The sequence below is a fragment of the Leptopilina heterotoma genome, unplaced genomic scaffold (assembly GCF_015476425.1).
Source record: "Leptopilina heterotoma isolate Lh14 unplaced genomic scaffold, ASM1547642v1 Lhet_114, whole genome shotgun sequence".
NCBI lineage: Eukaryota > Metazoa > Arthropoda > Insecta > Hymenoptera > Figitidae > Leptopilina > Leptopilina heterotoma.
This window is the reverse complement of record NW_025110833.1, coordinates 3601079-3614306: the sequence shown is the minus strand read 5'-3', so window position 1 is coordinate 3614306 and position 13228 is coordinate 3601079. Positions and strand designations below refer to the sequence as shown.

General features: G+C 25.3%; 1 long non-coding RNA gene across 1 annotated transcript; it reads left to right on the top strand.

Annotated features, from left to right (window-relative positions):
- The first annotated feature begins 1779 nt into the window (after positions 1-1779).
- Positions 1780-3374, top strand: LOC122508284. The gene is made up of 3 exons (XR_006302207.1): positions 1780-1924; positions 2021-2337; positions 2841-3374. It is a non-coding gene; the product is annotated as an uncharacterized LOC122508284 (long non-coding RNA).
- The last annotated feature ends 9854 nt before the right edge of the window (positions 3375-13228 follow it).

Below are 13228 nucleotides of genomic sequence, written 5' to 3'. Positions count from 1 at the left end.
TTTTAGCAAAAATTTCTAATTTAGTTTCATCTCATAGAATTAAGAGAGTAAAGTATAATTTTGTGTGGGCCTGAATCCCCCAGTCGAATTTCCAGCAATATAAAACCGGTTCAAATTGAACCGGTTCTTTAGTATGAATAGCGTGCCATGATCGGCAAACGAAGCATCAGACTAGGCATTAATAAACTACAATTTTTCATATAAACGTATAGTATATTTAAGATTTTTTTTCATTTTAGTTGAAGAATTGTAATATTTTCTTACTAAAAAAATTTTAAGCCTTAAAATTAAAAAAAAAAGAACAATTATAGTCTCATTTTTTTTAATTCTGTAAATTGAATTTAAAATAAGAAAGAACTCTTTCTCTTTAAATTGGAATTTGTAAAAATGTTTTCTAATTTGAATTAGTGACTGATTTTTGCTTCTGAATTAGTAAATTTTACTAATTGATTAGTAGAAATTGCTATTTATTTGTAAAATTTATTAATTCAAAAGCAAACAGTCAGTCACTTAAATTCAATTTAGAAATATTTTCACTAATTTAAATTCGGAGAGTTTGGTAGTTTTTTTATAAATAAATTGAAACGATTATAATTAAGTTAGTAATTAACTGGTAATAAATAGGATTAATAAATTTTTATTTCCGTTTTATTGTAGTCTTTAAATATGATTTAGTTTAAAATGAGTATTTGGTTGCAAACAGTTACTAATTCAAATATTAATACTTAAATATAAAAAATTAAATTTAATAAATTATTTATTACAAACGTTTTGTTAAAAAAAATATACGAAAAAAAGTTTTACCTGAAACAGCTAAAAACTTTACTAGAATCGCCAAATTTTTAGTTATTTCTGTTAAAACTTTGGCTATTCGAGAATTTGTTTGCTGTTCCAAGTAAAGCTTTTATTTTGTGAGCTCAAATTAATGAGTTACTTAATAATTAGAAATGATTATAAAATATTAACTCAGGTGAAGGTAAAAAATTAAAATATTTCCATTTTTTAACTTTTTTTTTTTCTTTTGCTTAGGGACTTTTGGGAAATCTGCTTACAGATACCTTGGATTCCGCACTCCAAGGTTATGTGGGGTTGGTGTGATAAAACAAAGGGAAATAAAAAATGAAAAATAAATATATAAAATAGTAAATTTAATAAACTGGCGACCTACTGCCAGCCCGACCCACTAAAACCCGTAACCCTTCTTCTGGAGCCCTTTACCCTCCCTCGGAACTGTCGTAAGACTTTAGCCTTCGAGGGAGACTTTAGCCTTCGAGGGTCCATTTTTTAACTTTACGTTTTAAGTTAATATTTTATAATAATATAACTATTTTTAAGAAAAACAATAAAATTATTATAATAATAATAATTACCACGGGGAATATATTACAAATAAATAAATAAAATAATAGAAGTAATAATAAAATTGTTTTATTTTGAGTCAGGAGATACGTGGGTAATTTTTAATGTATTTCATGTAAAATATTTTTTTCTTTTCCAGGTGTTCAATTCATGAAGAATGGATGATTGCTGCGGTGTAACTCTTGGAGGAGATCGGAGAATTTTATAGTTATATCTAAAAATAACTAATTATGACTAACAAAAGTTAATTATTATTTTTTATAAAATTTATAACTTACACTATAATATAGTCAAGTTTTGAATTTAAAATTAGATTTTTATTTATCATTTTTTTAATTTAAATAATCCAATGAAAAATTTAATTAGATTAATAACTAATTAATTTACGAATTGGTTTATTAATAAAGAATATAGAACGTTTAGCATTTTAGTTTTTTTTACTTAATAATATAATTTCTTTTTTTTAGTCTTAGGCATAACTCATCTACGACATGGAAGTTTCGTTGGTTAAAAAGAGGGATGTGCTGTCATCGTATTTTTTCCGCAACACGAAAATCCGTTATTGGTAAGACTTTTCTAAACAATTAATTTTATACAAATTTAAAAATTTCATTAAGATTAGCATTTTTCTTTTACTTTACAACTACTTTTTTATTTTTAGGTACCTGATCTTTGACAAAGAAAATGTCCCTGAAATTAGCGTCGACTCTCGGCGACGAAAACAATTATTTGAGTCTTTTAGAGATGATTACTAATTTCATCTCTTCTATTCACCTAGGGAGTTAAAAACTTTTCTAGAATACCTTTTTAATACATAAATTTTGAAAAAATTGTCTTATTCTTTTCGGTTTCGTGAAAAAAGATCTTTTCGACGCTCAGCGTCGACGCTAAATTTAGAGAACTCAAACAAGTTTCGCCGGTTTGAAGGAGGGATACGCTGTAATCGTATTTCTTTCGCAACGTAAAAATCCACTATAAGTAAGTCTTTTTAAACAATTTTCTACTTTAAAAATTCAATTCAATATTGTTTTTATTTTTAATTTTTTTAACTGCATATATATTGAATTAAATTAAATTAAAATAAATTTATATATAAGTAAATTTATAACTGTTGTTTGGTTAATTAAGTAATTAAATAATTAATTAATTTAATATTATATTTATAAATATTTATATAATTTTAATCAATATAATTTATATTTATATTTATATAAATGTGTAGAATTAATACAAAACTGTTTTTTCCAGCATTTGTTAAAAGTAGTAAGTGACAGTAATAGTAGCAAATAATGATAAAATAATGTTTTCAAAAAGTAATAAATTTTACGCACTATTATCAAATTGTGAATTTGGAAAGGGGCTTACCGCAAAAGTCATTTTCACATAACAATTGATTGTGAAAATGACTATTGCGGTTTTTAGAGTCGAGCCCTTTTCGGAATTCATGACTCAATTCGATTAACGAATTTTCCCTCTTTCAGTGGATGAAGACCTGAAGAATATGGAGAAGAAAAGTGGTCCCTGCACACTGCCGTTCTTTTTTTTTCTTTTTTTTTTAAGGAAATTTTACACGGAGAGTTTGTTATTTAATATTCAAATTTGATATTTTTATTTAATATTTTTCTTACTATTTAATTTAATTTTTTTCAAGTAATATCCTAGTAAATTACAGTATTGTAGTATAAATGATTTCTAGTAATTGATACAATTTGTTTAGCAAGTCAAAATTGACGATTGAATCTAGTAGATTCTCTAAAGTAGAATCTACTAGGTTTTTAGGTCTCTCTCGTTTTTTGTAATAATTTCCGAACGGTTCCGTGTGGCCCTCGATCTGACGCAGAAGTGCAAGGAAGAGTCAGGGATCTTCGAGGGTGGCCCAAGAAGGGATGATGTAGTGGAGGATCCCATCATCACAACGTGGGAATCATCAGATCAATTAATTGATCTCATCAAATAATGAGTCAATTGTTAGTTGATTATTTCATAAATTTTATTGCATTTCCATCCTTCCTTGTTTACCAGTTTTTGCACTTTAATTTACTTTAATTTAAAACAACAAATTTTTGTCATGAATGAAAAATCAATTTTGAAAATATTTAAAATTGTGAAATTTGTTTTTATTCGTTAGTTTTTTTTCTTTAATAATGAAACTTAATTTATTTGCAATTATATTTTTTTTTTGGAAAACAAGGAAGGAACCCCAACAACATAGTGACACCATTGATAAAATGAATTATTTTCCATTATAGATTTTATATTACTATTCGAATATTATTATACGAATATTATTATATTACTATACGAAAATTAATTTTTTTTATCAATGTTATTTTTTTCTATTGTGTATTTGTTTTCAATTTGTCTCAAGATGGAAGTAATTATCTTTTGAAAATAATTAAAACAAAATTTTTTCTCTTTTTAAGAATTAAAACAAATTTTTTGAAATTAAGTGATAATAATTAATAATAATAATAATAATAATAATAATAATAATTAAAACATCTTTTCAAAATTATGTTTCAAAATTTTACAAAATTAAAAATTCTTAACAATAAATTCCAATTTTTTGCTAACTTAAATTTTTAAACTAGAATATAAATTTAAAAAATAAATTCTGGACAATATTTTTAAATTTTTCGCTAATTTTGAGACAGATTGAAAGTTATGTATTATTGTTTATTTTATATTTCGTTTGTTTTGAGTGTGAAATTGAGAGTCAGGATAATATAAACAACGCTGTGCTTATGAAGATACGCAGCTTTGGTTGTGCCTTCCGTGACCTTAATTTTGAGCTCGGGTGTCGGATGCGTCCCGGGACGTAGGGGCCTAAAGGCCCACGTAGGAGATTCCACGTGCTCTAAATCTGCATGTGGTTTCTTCTTATCCCTAGGAGTAGGATTTTTTGCACCTGGGCGGAATGTCTGGAAAACGTAGAGTGCTGAGTGTGATTAAAATTAGGTTTGCACTTAAATAGTTCGTTGCGTGATAAAATCGGAAAGGCAGGCTTAGTTATCTTTTTGATTGAATGGAGAATAATTTTTTTTTTTCGCCTTAAATATAGATTTAGGTAGGGAAATCGGTTTTTTTTGGAATGTAAGCAATCGGGATTGAAAACGCATCACCTAATTGTGGATTAATGTCACTGGAGGTGATATCACAGCCAGTGGAGTATCACTGAAAGTACTCCTTTTAACCCCTGGAGTACAACCGAAAGTACTCATTTAATCCCTGAAGTACCACTGAATGTACTCTTTTAAACCCCTAGAGTACCAATGAAAGTATTCTTTTAATCCCTGAAGTAAAAATGGAAGTACTCTTTACAACCCCTGGAGTACAAACTGAATGTACTCTTTTGTCACTGGAGTACAACTATGAGAGTACTCTTCAGTCACTGGAGTACCACCGAAAATATATTATTTTTCTTGCAATTTCTATATTTTTCTGTCACTATGTTGTTCAATTTTGTATTTTATTGTTTTTGTATTTGTGAATTGAAACCGCGTGTCGAAGAGGAATCTAGAAATTAAATGTCAATTTTGAAAAGCAACTAAAAAATAAATAACTTTAGTCCTAGTTCTTTTGAACTATAAATAAATATATTCAATCTTTTCCAAAATTTCTATACTTTTGAAATAAAATCCGCAAAAGCAAATCTCTGAAAATTATTTTTAATGTATTTACATAATTTACACAATTTTTGTTGGCTAATTTTAAAGATTATTTCTATTTTCTTAATAATAATAGAAATTAAAGAGTAATGGTTTTAGTGTTAACATAATAAAATAGAAAATAATGGAAAATAAAAGAATAATAAAAATTTATTCCTTTCAAATTTAATAAAAAAGGAATAAGATTCGTCTTCTACGCGCGGCTTCGTAATTATTGTTTTTTTATACTTGTTGACCAATATTATTTTTGCAACAAAGTCGTGATGGTAAGCGACGATTGCATCAATTTTTGGTTCTTGATTTTGTACTTGTTTCAGCAGGAAAAAAGTAATCTTATATTTAGAGGAGAAATTTCAAATATTCCCTTAATTTTCCCTCTCTAAACAAAAGTATATTCAACTTCAATGGAAAATATTTTTATTCCTTGCGTTAATTAATTACAAAAGAATTGTTTTGAGATTTTGATTGGCAAAAATATTTAATTCAAGGGGAAAAAGTAAATAATAAACAAAAATATGTAATAAAATTAAATTGTTTTCTTAATGAAATTTATTAGAGAAGTAGGAAATAAATGCTTACAAAAAGAAATTACAATAAAGAGAGTTTGATAAAGGGCAATTTTGTTAATCTTGGATTTAATCTTGATAGAATAAAAAATGTATAGGTATATGTGATTTTTTTCTGTTGATAGGATAATTAGAAAGAGGTGTATATATATAAACATAGTTGGTAGATTTGAAAGAAATGCTTAAACACATCCTCTCTAGGTTTCTTATTGACGTGCTCTTTACTTTAGGCTCCTTGCTAGAGTAAAGTTTTCCCAAGTAAACCAATGGAAACATTTCACCCTTGTTGGCATGTATATGCATATGTATATAGTTAGTAAATATCTGAGAGACTCCTTTATTGTGGGAACTATTGTCGTCACGCATCATGCCCGTGCCTAAAAAGTGACTCTTTCCTTGATACTGTCTTTAAATGAGAGAACAATGAACCACGATACCGTGTAGAAACACCTAGAAATTCTGTGTGGGTTTTTCAAGAAAATGATATAATTTGATGGAATTCGTTTTTATTCAAATGAAAAAGTATTATATGTGTGCAGTACTTTGTCTTCTAAAGCATGTAATTAAAACATTATGTATCACATAAATGTTTATAATATTATGTATGTATTCTTAATGAAACATTATTTCGCTATTAATATCTAGGTTTTTAATAATTAGAAACAGACTAACCTTTGTTTAGTACTTTGAATTTTAATTTAATAAGCATTGTTTCTTAAAACATTTTTTTTCAGAAATTAATACTGAATAGGAATTAATAAATCTTGAATTTAATTTGAGACTGACTTTTGGCTGTGAATGATTTTTTAAAAATAGTTATAGTTGAAATTCACAAACGAATTAGTGAATATTTTGTTCCTGAGTAAAATTTTAGTTTAGTTAAAATTTAATTAATTCAGAAGAAAATGTCTGTTACTAATTCAAATTAGTTGGGAATTTTTCGTAATTCAGATTTATAATGTTTATAATCATAAATTTTCTTCGTTCTTTATTCAATTTTTTTTCTTGATTTTTTACTTATATAAAAATTTCGCAATCAGATTTAATCTATAGGAAATCTTAAAATTTGACCCTTCTTTGAAATTGTCATTCTTTTTTTTTTTTATAAAATAACGATAATTGGAATTATATGAAATAAATTATTACTTAACTACACTGAAAAAATCTTCACCTGAAACAGATGTCAATTTGTTACACTATATTATCGAAATTTTTAGTTGTTTCAATTAAGAGTTTCTTTATTCTAGACAGACTTATTGCTGTTGCAGGTAAATTTTTTTTCTGTGTTTATATATATATTTAAAAAATTGTATATAAATTAAATTAAATTAATTATTTAATTATTTTTAACTATTTTTTTTAACATATTTCATTCTTGTTAACATTTTCAAAATTTGTTTACTTACGAGAAATTTGTAAATTATTTTTCAAACAAAATTTGTTCTTGTAAACATTTTTGAAATTTATTTACTAGAAATTTTTTAACTGTCTTTTTTCGTAAACAAACTTTATTCTTTGAAATAATTTTGAAATTAATTTACAATTTGCGAAAATGAATTGTTAAAATTTATTTAATCTGAAATATTTTTAAACTTATTGAAAACTACATAGGGGAGACTGGGGCGAAAAGTTAAACTACCAAAACCGTTAAAATTCATTATCTTTCGAACGAAAATAGTTAGAGCATTGCAATTTTAATTATAGAAGGGTGTTATCACCCTAAATAAATGTCCGGAGTTGTGTGCAATTCTGTTTATTTTTGTGGTGTCAATATTAAAAGTTTTTTTTCAACCTACTTTTCAAAAATTTTTTCGAAAAAGAAAATATCAACTTTTAAGTATATTTTTTGCAGTTTTTCTCACCGCGATTTTTTTACTTCATTATTTGGGTCCCCTGAAGAGATACCTAAAGGTATTTGCTAAATATCTTTAGTCAGATTTTTTATATTTGTTGTTAAAGCCAAAAACGCACCCTGGGGCGAAAAGTTAAATGTATTTTTATATGTTGTTAAAAAATTTTTTTTTATTTTTCGTTTTTTTGGGTTTATTTGTTTAAACATTATTTATTTGACATTTGGCAAGTACTCTGTCAAAAAATAAGCCGGTTCACGTGAAATAAACCAAAAAAATTTTTTTTTTTTTAAACTTCAATTTTTTAACTTTACAACTATTCTAATGCTTTGTCAAATAAACAAAGATCTTTTATTTACTAAATTACTTGTTTACGTATACTTTAACTTATCTACTATTTATCACCTATCAGAAAATAGTTTTAGTAGGCTAAAAATAGAATTTAACTTTTCGCCCCAGCATGGGGCGAAAAGTTAAAAAAAACAAAATTTTCAAAAAAGGACAAAACATATATTTTTTGCTAAAATATCAGGAACTTTTTTATTGAAAGTTGTAGAGGACAAGTTGCCTTACAATATTGATATACAAATATATGCATCTAAGCGGCTTATATTGCCAAAAAAAAATCATTTATGCAAAATTTAACTTTTCGCCCCAGTCTCCCCTATTTTAAAGTAAATTTGGGATTTTGTTAGAAATAAGAAACAACTTTGGATTATTTAGAATAAATATTTATTAGTACGATCTTTATTAAATAAAATATTAATGATAATTTTTATTGCAACTCACAAGATATTTATTTTTAAACAAATAACAATTGAGTGTAAAATATTATATAATTTATAATTATAGTTGGAAGATTAGAGGATTTTAGGATCAGGCATATTTTATATAAATACATTTAAAACTAAAATGTAAGGGAAATTTTTATTACATAATATCGATTTTTTTTTCGTTAAAAATATTATGTAGCTATATAAAAGTCGCATTATTGGAATCTCTATAACAGAGTTTCTATACACATTTTCTCTTGTAAAATTCCACGAGTATTATTTATTTATTATACACATAGTTCATATAGCTTTTGCAGCTTTGGACGTAAATTCCACGTGTAATTATAAAATAATAATTTTTATATAATATACTTTTTGTTATATACATAAAAATTCTGTTATACAACATTTTATAGTTAATGAGAAATTAAATTAAACTACTTAAATTAAAATTCGTAACATTCAAATTTTATTGTTATTATTTTTTTTAACTTTTATTTGTTTTATTATTATTTTTCTTTAACCAATTACTTGTCTATTATCAAATAAATATCTACTTGAATCAAATAATTTTTATTCAAATCAATTAAATGGCATTTTCTGCTAATACAGAATTTATTGGTTTAAATACAATTTATTTGATTTAAATAAAAATTATTTGATTCAAGTAAATATTTATTTGATATTAAACAAGTAATCGGTTATTTTAGAAAAATAATATTTTTTCAGTGTTTAATTTTAATTTCCGTTTTAATCCTTTAATTTAAATTAAAAAATATCAATTCAATAAATATTTAAAAATTGAATTAAAATTTTAAAAAATTAATAAATGTGACCCGCTTCAAAGAAAGGTACCAAGAGGCAAATCATTTTATGGTTAATATATTTGTGTTATTTTTACCTTAATTAAAAGTCTCTGTTTAATTGTGTAAATCTAAAATCAGTTTTTATTAATTATTTTAGATGTAATAAAGACTTAGAAAATAGTTGTTTATATTGAGAGCAGATCTTTGTGTATTTTTATTACAAAAATTACAAACATAAGGAAAAAATTTTTGCTTCTTGGGAACCTTTCTTCAGAGCACATCGCAAATAATTATTTGAATAAAACTTTGTTCTAGAAAAAATATAAATTATAAATTTAAATTATTATATTTAAAATATTATAATTTACTGTTGAATACATTTTTATTTATTTATTATTATTAACTAATATTATTTATTTTGATCAAATTAAAGTTTTATCAGACATTATACAATTTCAACTGAAATTCAGCCATATATTTCACTAAAAATCAGTAGAATTATTATTGATTTAATCAGTAAAATCTGTTTTATTATAAGTAATTATAATTATTATTTGTGTAGAGAATTCCACCGATTTTTAATGAAGTACATGACTAAATTTTAGTGTAAATTTAACTGAAAAAGGTTAAATATTAAATATAATGAAAAATTAGTAATCAAAAAGTGTCAAATATTTCATTGGTAAAACATCACTGATTGAAATTTAGTTTTGTTTTCTTATAATCAGAATTATTTATAGTTTTATATTACACATTCGATGGTACTGTCCGCCTCAGTTAACCTGAGACAAGATTATGAATTTATATTGTCCCTAGGGGAGAAAAGGCTTCTTCTTCCCCTCATGGGACAGAATCGATGATCATCCGTCCAAATATGTAGTATGCATGCGCATGTAAAGGTAAACATGCGACCGTGTAATTGGCTACATTGAAGATTGAAGATAAAGGGTTGATACGGCGAGGAGCTTAACTCCGGTAACCTAGCTTTATGATGTACATAAAACTCATACAGCTAGATAACCAAAGAAAATGTCCGCGCCATCATCTTCTTTTTTTAAAGCACTTCTTCCAAAAATTCTTCATTATTTTCAAAATCTCCTTTATTTCTTCTCAGTCTCTTCTTTTTTTTCTTCTTCTCAGTTCCATTTCTTGAAAGCTGCTAGATGATAGATGATGTTGTTGATAGATTATTTAAAAAAATATATACTCTTCTTAGTTCCATTTCTTGAAAGCTGATGATAGATCTTGATGATAGTGGATAGATTCTGCAAAAAGATAAAATAAATTATAATATTTGTAAAACTGAGATAAGGTGAAAAAAATAATTTAACGTTTTGTCGGTTTTCTTTTAAAAATGTTAACTACTTATAAAGACAATGAAGAAATTTTTCCTTTTTGATTTTATCCGAAACTGTGTGTAATTAATTTGCGAGATTTAAGATTCGATTGTTTAGATAACATTATAAAATGAACATGACACATTTTATTCTATAATGAAAAAAAAGTATATACGCGAACTTAGAAATGTGAAACAAGTGAAAGAGCTGACATTTTAAAGAGAAAGCTGCTCGATACGAAATGAGAATCAATTGTCCCACTCAAGGATTTATTACCAAACGTATCTTGCTCAAATCAATGTCAATTATACCCCTTGCTTTTGAAATTTATTCTGAATATTTTCCTTTACAATGACCGCTTCACGTTATACCAACGAGAATCAACTATTTTCAAATAATTAATAGTATTCCAATTATTTAAAACAATCTCCTTTTCCAATTAAGGATTTAATGCAAAATGTTGAAGTTTTTATAGAGATCTAATTTAATTTTATAACTTAATTATTTTCACATTTACGTATTTTGTTACTAGTAACTTATTCTCATTTATTATTATTTATTGTTTTATTTTTCTAGTATTTTTATTTCTATAGGAATTTTTAAAAATTTGATTTGAAGTTAAATTAATTTTTCGTGCGAGTTAAATTTAATTTTCTTAATTCTTCGTATTTGAGTATTTTGCTCAATATTTATATTGTGAAAGGGAAACAGTTATTTTTGTTATGATAGGAATAACCTTTATCGTTATTGTAATAGAAGAAGAAAATATTGAATAATTTTGAAAAATTTAGAAGTAAATTAAAATTGAGTTTGAAAATTTATATAATCTATTTATACTATTTGTAAAGAGGGACAAAATTCTTTTTAAATGTTCGAAAGAGAATGAGATTGATTTTTATTTCATTTGGTGTATAATTATATATACTATGGGGTTGATTGTGTGGCATTTGTCAGTTTATTGTATCAAATATATATATACCAGTCTTGAAATGTCACTTTCGCAATAGAGATCAATTTAGAGAAAGTTATAATCTTGTCATATCGTACGCGTGCCTGAAATCGCTTTTATGAATTCGCTCTCACCAAGTTCAATTTACTTCCTGTTTCTTAATAAGGTTAAAAAATAGAATTTGGATTTTAGTTTGTAAATAGTAAAATTTACTTTATATTTTTTTCCGCATAAAATTAATCTTAATTTTTTTTTATACTTCCAGACATAAGTTGTGATTAGTTTCAGATTTTTGTTAGTTTTATTTAATTAATTAGAGAAATATTACTAAAAATTAGTAAATCTTTTTTACTATTGTAAATTAGTGTCTCAATTTGAATTATGTAGTGAACTACATATTTAAAATTTAGAGAGTAACGTAACTTCAATTATTGTTAGTTAACTCTTTCATAATTTCGATCATAGCCTTTTTCGATCTACAATAATTTAATTATTGGAAGCTTCAGTCAATGATAATTGTACATAGGTAATTTCAATCGCTAATAGCTTCAATTAGTCCTGATGATGGTTGGGAAAAAAGCTCTTCCTGCTACTTTCAATACATATAATGACTCAAATTTTTCGTAATATGTAACTTCAGTTATTTTGTAAAACTAAAATTTATAAATTGAATAATAATTAATGCCACTATCAGATCTAAAATTGCTGTTAAAATTGTATAATTTCCGTTTAATAAGTTAAAAAGCAAAGGAAGAAAATTATCAATTATGTTATGGACTATTTTTAAAATTTCCAACAACAAAATTTGATGATAATTTTTGATAGTCTAAAGTTAGAATTATTTCTTCAATTGCATCCTCGTCGTCTTTCGTCTGCATATGCGCAATCTAATTCAACATGTGTCAGCAATGATACATGACCTAATCGTATAGACTTTGTTGTTGCATGTGAACTTGTTATTTTTCTATTCCACGTTTTAAACTTTCTCTCACGGTTCGATATTCAAGTGCGATATCCGCATTGAAAGGGAAAACTGAATATAAAACATATTTTCTCATTTAATATGTAAGAATACGGTTACGTGTAGTGTATATGGTGATGCACACAAGTAATATGCATCACACTTGAATACATATTACGAAATTCTTCTATATCTTTTTAATTTTAGATCTAACAGTAAGATTTTGTCAATTTGATTTACTTGAAACAAAAAGAAAATTGTCCCTTTTTGAATAATTTAAAAATTTCGGGAAACTAAACAATACTTCAACGATTTTTGACAATAAGAAACATGGTTTGCACATTTTTAAATTACATAATCATTTGAATTCTGAAAAACTACTTTATGTTGAATTATTTCTAAATAGAGAAGTTAAATAATTCTGAACTTGCAGGACAAAAAATATCTTCTTCCAAAGCAAAAAATATTTTTTGCATTTTTTATATATAAAAATAGATATATAAAGCAGATAGTATTAAAATTAATGTCTTTAGATAAAATTTTATACTCGTGAATATTAATTAACAGTTTAATAGTAGTTATTATAGTTTGAAAAATCGTATTTTATGCAAAATAAAATAAGGAATAAAAAAGAAGAAAACTAAAGAATAAAGATTCAAGTTTGTCTCATGTTTAAAATATGTATTAACGGTCAATGACTATAAAGATGCTGTATAATTTTAACTCTCAACCGGTGTGGTGGGTTCCAGTTTAACCTCGAGTCTCGGGTAAATAATTGCTAACTTATTTTCATTATACAGTCAAAGACAACGGTACAAAGAAGACGTGTTAAACCTTATAAACAAGCTCATTCTTGCCGATGTTCTCACTACTTCAGTCACCCACTCAACAAAAGAGGAAAAAAAAATTTTTGTGAAGTTAAAATAATTCTCGATTTAAATCCAAATCAACTGATAATA